Genomic DNA, 7330 nt, shown 5'->3' with positions numbered 1-7330 from the left:
AAAATACTTATCCCTGGCTGATTCCTAAAATACCATATGTACTGGCGCGTTTCCATGACCGTGTGACATGTAGACTCCCGTTGAGTTTCCTCACTTGTCCCCAGTTGATCACGTGTGTTGAGGAGTCTCCTCCCTGACTCTCAGCTGACTGTACACTGATCTGTTCTCTTTTGAGGAGTAAAGCACAGACACCTTCCTCTTGATTAGCTTATCTGGACAGGTCCCTTCAGTGTCAGACAGTCCCAATGGGTTACGGATCAGATCAACACTTTGACATCAGTTTTAACAACTTCAGACCATGTCACTTATCTGAGCTGCCATGACAAATAAGACCCTACACCTCCACAATTAAGATGGATGAATCGTCTTCAACAGTGTGCTGTTTCACCTGGTATATATGAACAGTGTAGCATGATCTTTAGGGAAAATGTTTTACAGTCCATCGTATAATTAGGTTTGGATAAAACCTGCAGAAGCGGTGCAAAAATTAGGAGCCTTAGGAGTCTTTTTGTAGTGTATATAGTCATACTGTATAGCATATCTATAGATAACACCTTTAGATGAGAAACAGCAAAGGAAGGTTGGGTTTGAGGGGAAAAATCATACCATTGTAGTAAGAAATTATTAGGTGTTCTTTCAGTTTTGTTATTTATGTCTGATCGGTTCTAAATGCTAAATAAGTAGGTGTAAAATAAAAGGTCTTAAATATTTGACACGATTATTTTATTAATCATCTGTAAATTTTATTTAATTGAATATAGTTTAAAACTGTAAAGATGTGAGTGCCTAAAATGCAGTTACACATTCAATCAAAGTTTGAATGCTTTTTAATGTCATAGTCCTTGATTAACAGGGTGCCTAAGTCAGGAATTTGCACTTTAAGTTGCACATTACATTTTTATGGACAAAACATTTCATTTTCAAAATGTATTAATGTGTTGCTTTCCATCTGTAATACAAAAGCAAATTACTTTTTCAGAACCAAAATCCACAGCTGTGAGACAAGAAAATAAGACTATGACAAACCCAGTGACATATGATGTGTCTGTGACACATTATATTTATTTATAATTATATTTTAAATAACACCAAAATGTGTTCCCCATAAGGCAAATATGTGTTGGATCTATTCCTCATTTTAACATCTCATCCTTTCATCTCTGCCTCACAGTGAGATGATGACCCCTAGAGCAAGGAAAGAGAATATAACCTCATAAATAAGTAACTCACAGTAGGTGTAATTGCAGTTTACCTTCATTAGTACATTCATTATATTCATATGTTTTCCGTCACTGCAGGAAGTAGTTTGATGTTTATATAGCACAGTGAAAAGAAACATTGAATTAATTAAAATGGGGGGTTTAAACTATGTTCTTTCAGCATCAGTAGCTTCTCTTCACAATTACTGACATACATCTAGTCACTTTTGTCATATTTAATATTATGTCATGATTACAGTTTTTCCATACCTTTGATTAAACTTTAGTTACTGAGTCTTATCTACACCTAATGCAATAGTTTCCACAAGAATGACCAGGTCAAAAACACTGGTACTGAACATTTTACACATGCATTCATTGTGCTATGAGCAGATTTGCTAGATCTCATATTTTGTAGGATATATATTTTCTGTGTAAGAACTGACGCTCTAGGGCCAGTATATAAATATTATAGTCCGTTTTATATATTTAAAGGGAAGGAACAAAGGAATTTGCAACTAAGCACATGATTTATATAGTTTTTGTTTTTGACATGTGACCTTTTTCATTGTTGTGTGCTCTCTGTGACCACTGTAATAATTTGCACAGCCTGTATGTGTGCCAATTTTCATGAAAAGTGCAAGATTGCTGTAGTTTTCTGACTTCACATCCAAATAACAGTTAAGTTGCTTTGGTCTGCCGGGAGGTGGATGTCTAGGGTGTGTAAGATGCCTAGTTCTAATCAAAAGATTTTCATTTGTCTGCCCTGCTGACCCTAAAGGTCTGCCCAACTGGTTTCTCCTCTTTGATCCACAACCATGCTGGTCAAAAGAAAATCATTAGCTAGCTAAATTGCTCACTATATAGCTTGATACTTTTTTCCCTGTTTTCTTCAGGGTTTTGGTGCAGCAGGATTCAGATGACAGAACATGTAGCTCTCTGTTTTGTCATCTTATTTCCCTCTGGTTTGCAACGCAGGATAACATTACCCTCTAATGAGTATTTAGCAGGGGAAAAGGCAAGCTCCTTGCACCACATGAGCGTGTCACTGTAGTGACAGTGGCGTGGGAACTGACAAAGAGTATGCCCTTCCACAGTCTAGGGGAGACCTCTAATGAGCTTGTTTTTCTGTCTGCATAATTGTTGTCTTGAATTGTTATGGGCTACTGGGACGGATTACATAATCGAAAAGCCCAAGAACTGATGTCATGTTTGGATCAATTGTACAATAAAATGAGCGTCCAGTGTAGGACTATAGTCTGGTGAATTTGATTCATAATATATTTAATTTATTTGAGTCAGCATATAATTTTAATATGCCTGTTTATTGAGTGGGATCTTAACTCACCACAAAAAAGTGGGACTGTTTAAGCACTGTGATTAATACCCGAAGTTAGCCCTCAACTCCCCTTTATCTGCACAACTAATTAATGTCTGGCTGTTTGATGACCAGATTAAAGGTTGAGCGGTTGTTCACCCTCAATAGACACACAGCAAAAGCAAGCAGGTGTGTTTTTGTGCCAACAATCCACTGTAGTATCGGCCTGTTAAAAAACAACTACAGACAGGGAAACAAGTGCAGCACAAATCCAAATAGATTTTGTAGAGGCTTTGCAGGAGGCTCTCACACGTCTGGGCATTACAGGAGGGCATTCATGCCATGCAATCCATGAACAAAGCCACAGAGAAAGCCACAAGGTGGCTTTGGATTAAGAGGGCTGGCCAACCCTGGCCGGGTCACCTGGGCAAGGTGGTCTGATGTCACAAGACCCAAAACATCTGATAACCCCAGGATACATCACTGATGATGCGTCCCAGTGCAATCTAGGAGATGCTTCCTGCACACTTAAAACCTGGTCCAGCCAGTGACTCCCAGGAATTGACAACAATGTGACAACCAAGTACAGAGTTTGGTGACTACTAGAGAGAAAGTTGATAGCACAGAAAGACGGCAGCTGGGACAGTATGGGTTCAGCCCATCCTGTGCCTTTCGTGAGAAAGATACCAAAAAGCTATGGAAAGCCCTGAAGAAAGATTCCCCCAGTAGATCCCGATAGTGGGGGTGGATGAGATCTCTGATCAGATTATCACTAATTACTAATCATCACTACACTCATTCTGCAACTTTTGTGAACATTCTGATAAATTGAATGCGTTTGTCTCTGTTCACCTGTAGGTGAGGAAAGCAGACAAATCAAACCACCAATGGAACAGTCCCTTGGCAACCACATTTATTTTAATTATGTAGTCGTGTTGCACACTCCTCTTCTGTAATGGTTTAATTGCATCAGACTGAAAAATTAGTAAACAACCTATCTCCCACTATTTGCATAGTGGTAGTGGATGAAAAAGCATCTGAAATAGAGGATTATTCCTATGAGAAGCAAGTGTCCAAAGTTTCACTCCAAGGTGGCACTAAACGACACTCATACAGTGTCCAAAATGCAAAGGTTTCATCCTGTGGAGAGCAATGATTATTATTATTTTTTTTTGTCAATATATTTGACATTTGGCTCAGTAACCTGTTGTATTTGTTGTGTACAAGTGGAAATATTGGCCTAAAGGTGGCCCAGATGAAAAGCCCATGGGTTTACCATGAACAATGGAAATGAAAGGGCAATAGGTTGAGGTGATCATGTGGTGCCGCCTAGCATGCTTTCAACTGGCTCAAGCAAACACTTTTCACAAGCATGCATTTTAAGACCTCTAATATTAATAATAATACTGAAGAGCAGTGATGATCAGTGATCTTTTAATCACTATCAAATAAATTTTTTAGACTAACTATACCTTAATAACTTTTCAACTATAATATGTTACTTAGTTGACAAATTGCTGAATACCTTTGCCATCCTTTCATCTGCACATTAGTACCTATTGTGGCTTCTTTTAGTATTCAGTGAAGAGTCTGCACTGCCACTGTAAATAGGGTAATACATAAAGTTATAGAACACCTTGTGGCCTTCTAAACCATCATAAAAATAAAAGCAGAAGCACACTCTTTCAGTTAAGTGTATTATGTAATCTCCTTTCAAATTCTATAACCCCAAATGCATTACATAGGAAGAGCTGCTGAAAACTTTGACTGTAAAACAATCACGCAAAGCATACTGTTACCATTTTGAACAAATGGTTACCTGGGAGCCTGCTGACAAAAGGAAAGAAAAACTGTTGTGAGTTGCAATATTCCCACTCATGCCATCATTATCATAAAAGCTACCCAGGAACAGGAGGCACTTGATGTTACATGTTGAGAATGTTGCAAAATTAGGATCCTCACAAATTGCTACATACAGTATGAATTGGAGGTTGGGGAGAGCAGGGTGACAGCGAGAGAAGATTGTAAAGAGCTCTTACTGTAGCTCGCAAAACAACATGAGATGGAGTGTAATTATCTAACAAGTGTGTAATGTGTCCGCTGGAACTGCAATGAGTGACTCAAACTGCCTTTGTTATAACTGGGTAACTCTCCTGATTGTGATTGATTTCCTTTTCCTCAGATACCTTAACTGTTACATCACTTAGATATCATGCATTAATGACTGTCAATAGTAATATACTGCATGTCTTTAGTTGTCCCTGTTTAATAGACCAGGGATTATTTAATAAGATTTCTGAAGTAGGTGTTACCATTGGGGTTTATAGCTATATAGACATCATGTAGAACTTAACTGTTTATTATTGTGGGGACATGTTTGTGCTTTGAAATCCCTTTTGATGTCTTTGTGGTCACATTGCATAGATTATATTACATGCCACTGAAGTACATCACAAAAATTATTGTGGCTATATTTAGATGAGTTGCTCAAGCAAAGAACAGATGGAAATAGGCGATACTGTAATAAAAACCAGTATCATGGTTCAAAGTTAGTTAAATCATGAGTAGGCTGAATAAAATGTTGAGAAAAAAATGAGATCTGGTTTGCTTTTCTGCTATTTCATAGAAGAGTAAGCTGTATAAACAGGGAACTGACCATCACTGAAGTGGACTAGTTATTTATACCAAAATCAAGTGTGAAATGGCAATTAAAAGATATTATGTCCCCTGGTCTGTGCACATAGTGAATTTTAGAGAACATATGAGAACAAGCCAGAAGCCTTCATAAAGAGCACTCACAGACACTAATCATGGAGGAAAATGAAACACAGAACAATTCCATAGCTAAATGTCAGATGGTGCTAATAAGGGGATTTTGTTATCCTTTGTTGATCTGATGTGTGTATAGTTGAGGAGAAGTGTGCTTGTTAGATGAGAGGCAGTTTAAATAAACACAAAAGAGGACTTTTTTCCAAGACAACAGTCAAAAGTGCCAAGAAACCAGTATCCTAGTTCCAGTGTCATTCAATCGGCTGGGCTTTGAAAGGACAAAAATAAGCAAACTTGAAGCACTTAGTGTTAGTAATATAGTGCGTATAACACCATCGCTCTGTATCTGATTACCTCCTCAAACATGAAAGCAAAGGCATCGATTTAATGACTAGTTTTGACCCTACACATAATCACTTGCTGACTATCTTTTTCCACACCTTTTTCCCCTCTCGTTATTCATGCACCTTTGCACATCATAATTTTGGAGTCATTTTTTGTCTGAGTGTGTATGAGCTAAATTAGACTAGATAACAATATTAACTCTAAGCGTCTTGTGTTTTTCTCTATTCTCTTGACATTATGGGATTCACCCTATTTACTATTCACCATTCAAAGACCTCTAGAGATGTCCTCTCCTCCCAACCACCATCGTCACCACCACCACCACACACACCTACTGTACCTCTTGGGGAAGAGAGATGGGGGGGGGGGGGGAGAGACTGAGAGGAAAAAAAAACAAATCAAGAGCCATAACCTTGTTGAAATGAGCTTGTCGAGGTGTGAGAAACAGAGAGAGGGAGAGGAAAGATATGTATAACAAAGAAAAGGGGGGTGGAGAAAGGGTTGAGAGAAATTCTCTAGCTCTGTGTTTGTAGTGAGAAGTGGTGAGTGTTTGACAGTTCTCTCTCAGTGCTCAGTACTAACCGGAGTCAGAGGACTGCGTTTTTTAAATTTTTTTCTCTACACGAGCAGAGTTTCCCAAACGAAGCTGAAACAAGACATTGCAATAGGAGGAATTAAACAGGTTAAAAGGCACAAGGGTGACAGGAGTGTGCCATAGCAATGGAAGCTAACTCCAAGAAGCATCGATTTAGGAAGGGTCGGAGTGCCACCTTCAGCATTGATGGCTTCAACATCACCATAGGTAAGAACGTGCAGGGTAGGCAGAGCATGTGGAAAGGTTAAGCGTGTTTGCTTGTAATCTAAATGCATAAAAGGGGTGTGTGAGAGAGCGTGAGGCACGAGCAATGAGGCAGTTGGCACCAGCGCAGTGACATCGTTAAACACATTGCCTCGCCACACAACTCGACACATTAGTGTTTTCTGCTGAAGTTGATTCTTGCTTCTCTAAAGCAACTACACCATGGAAACAAGGGGACTACAGGCTAAAGCTGTTTGCTGCTGACGTCACCGGGAATTAATCCTATTGTCTTGACAACCAGAGTGTTGAACTTATATGACACGTGCCTTTTTTTTTTTTTTGTTCTTGTAAAAGCCCTTGTATGAGTGAGTGTTGAAACACTGTGGAAAAAAGAGCAAAGTGAGAATGTTAAATGTGACAGTGTTTTAAGTGACACCATAGTAACTGTCCTCAAAACTTTAGTTCAGAAAGACTTTGACAGCTTTGTTGTCTGCTCAGCAGTGTCAACTTCAATTTCAAGAAATTGTGATGGCAAAAATTGTTAGTCTTTTCCAATTTTCTAACCTTACGTTAGTAAAATACAAAGTTTTCTTAAAACCTGAACCATAAATCTTGTTAGTGTAAAAGAAGAAACATTTTGAAGCCACTAACAAATTTAGTGGCAAGATTAATCCTGTAATATGTAAATTTTGCTTTTGGACACTGGCTTTCAAGTGTAATTTAACACTGAATCACATTAGGCAGAAAACAGAAGCTGCACCTTTTGGCACACCCCCATCAATGTTATCGCAGCAAGGGTTTTTCCACAGCTAACAGTAAACACCTGCTGTGATATCACTGGGTTGAGGCCAGATATCCAACAAGCTTCTAGGTTTTGACCCAGAAATAGTGTAAACCTCA

The sequence above is a fragment of the Mastacembelus armatus genome, chromosome 17 (genome assembly GCF_900324485.2).
Source record: "Mastacembelus armatus chromosome 17, fMasArm1.2, whole genome shotgun sequence".
Classification (NCBI taxonomy): domain Eukaryota; kingdom Metazoa; phylum Chordata; class Actinopteri; order Synbranchiformes; family Mastacembelidae; genus Mastacembelus; species Mastacembelus armatus.
The sequence above is the reverse complement of the archived record's forward strand: the minus strand, read 5'-3'. Positions refer to the sequence as shown.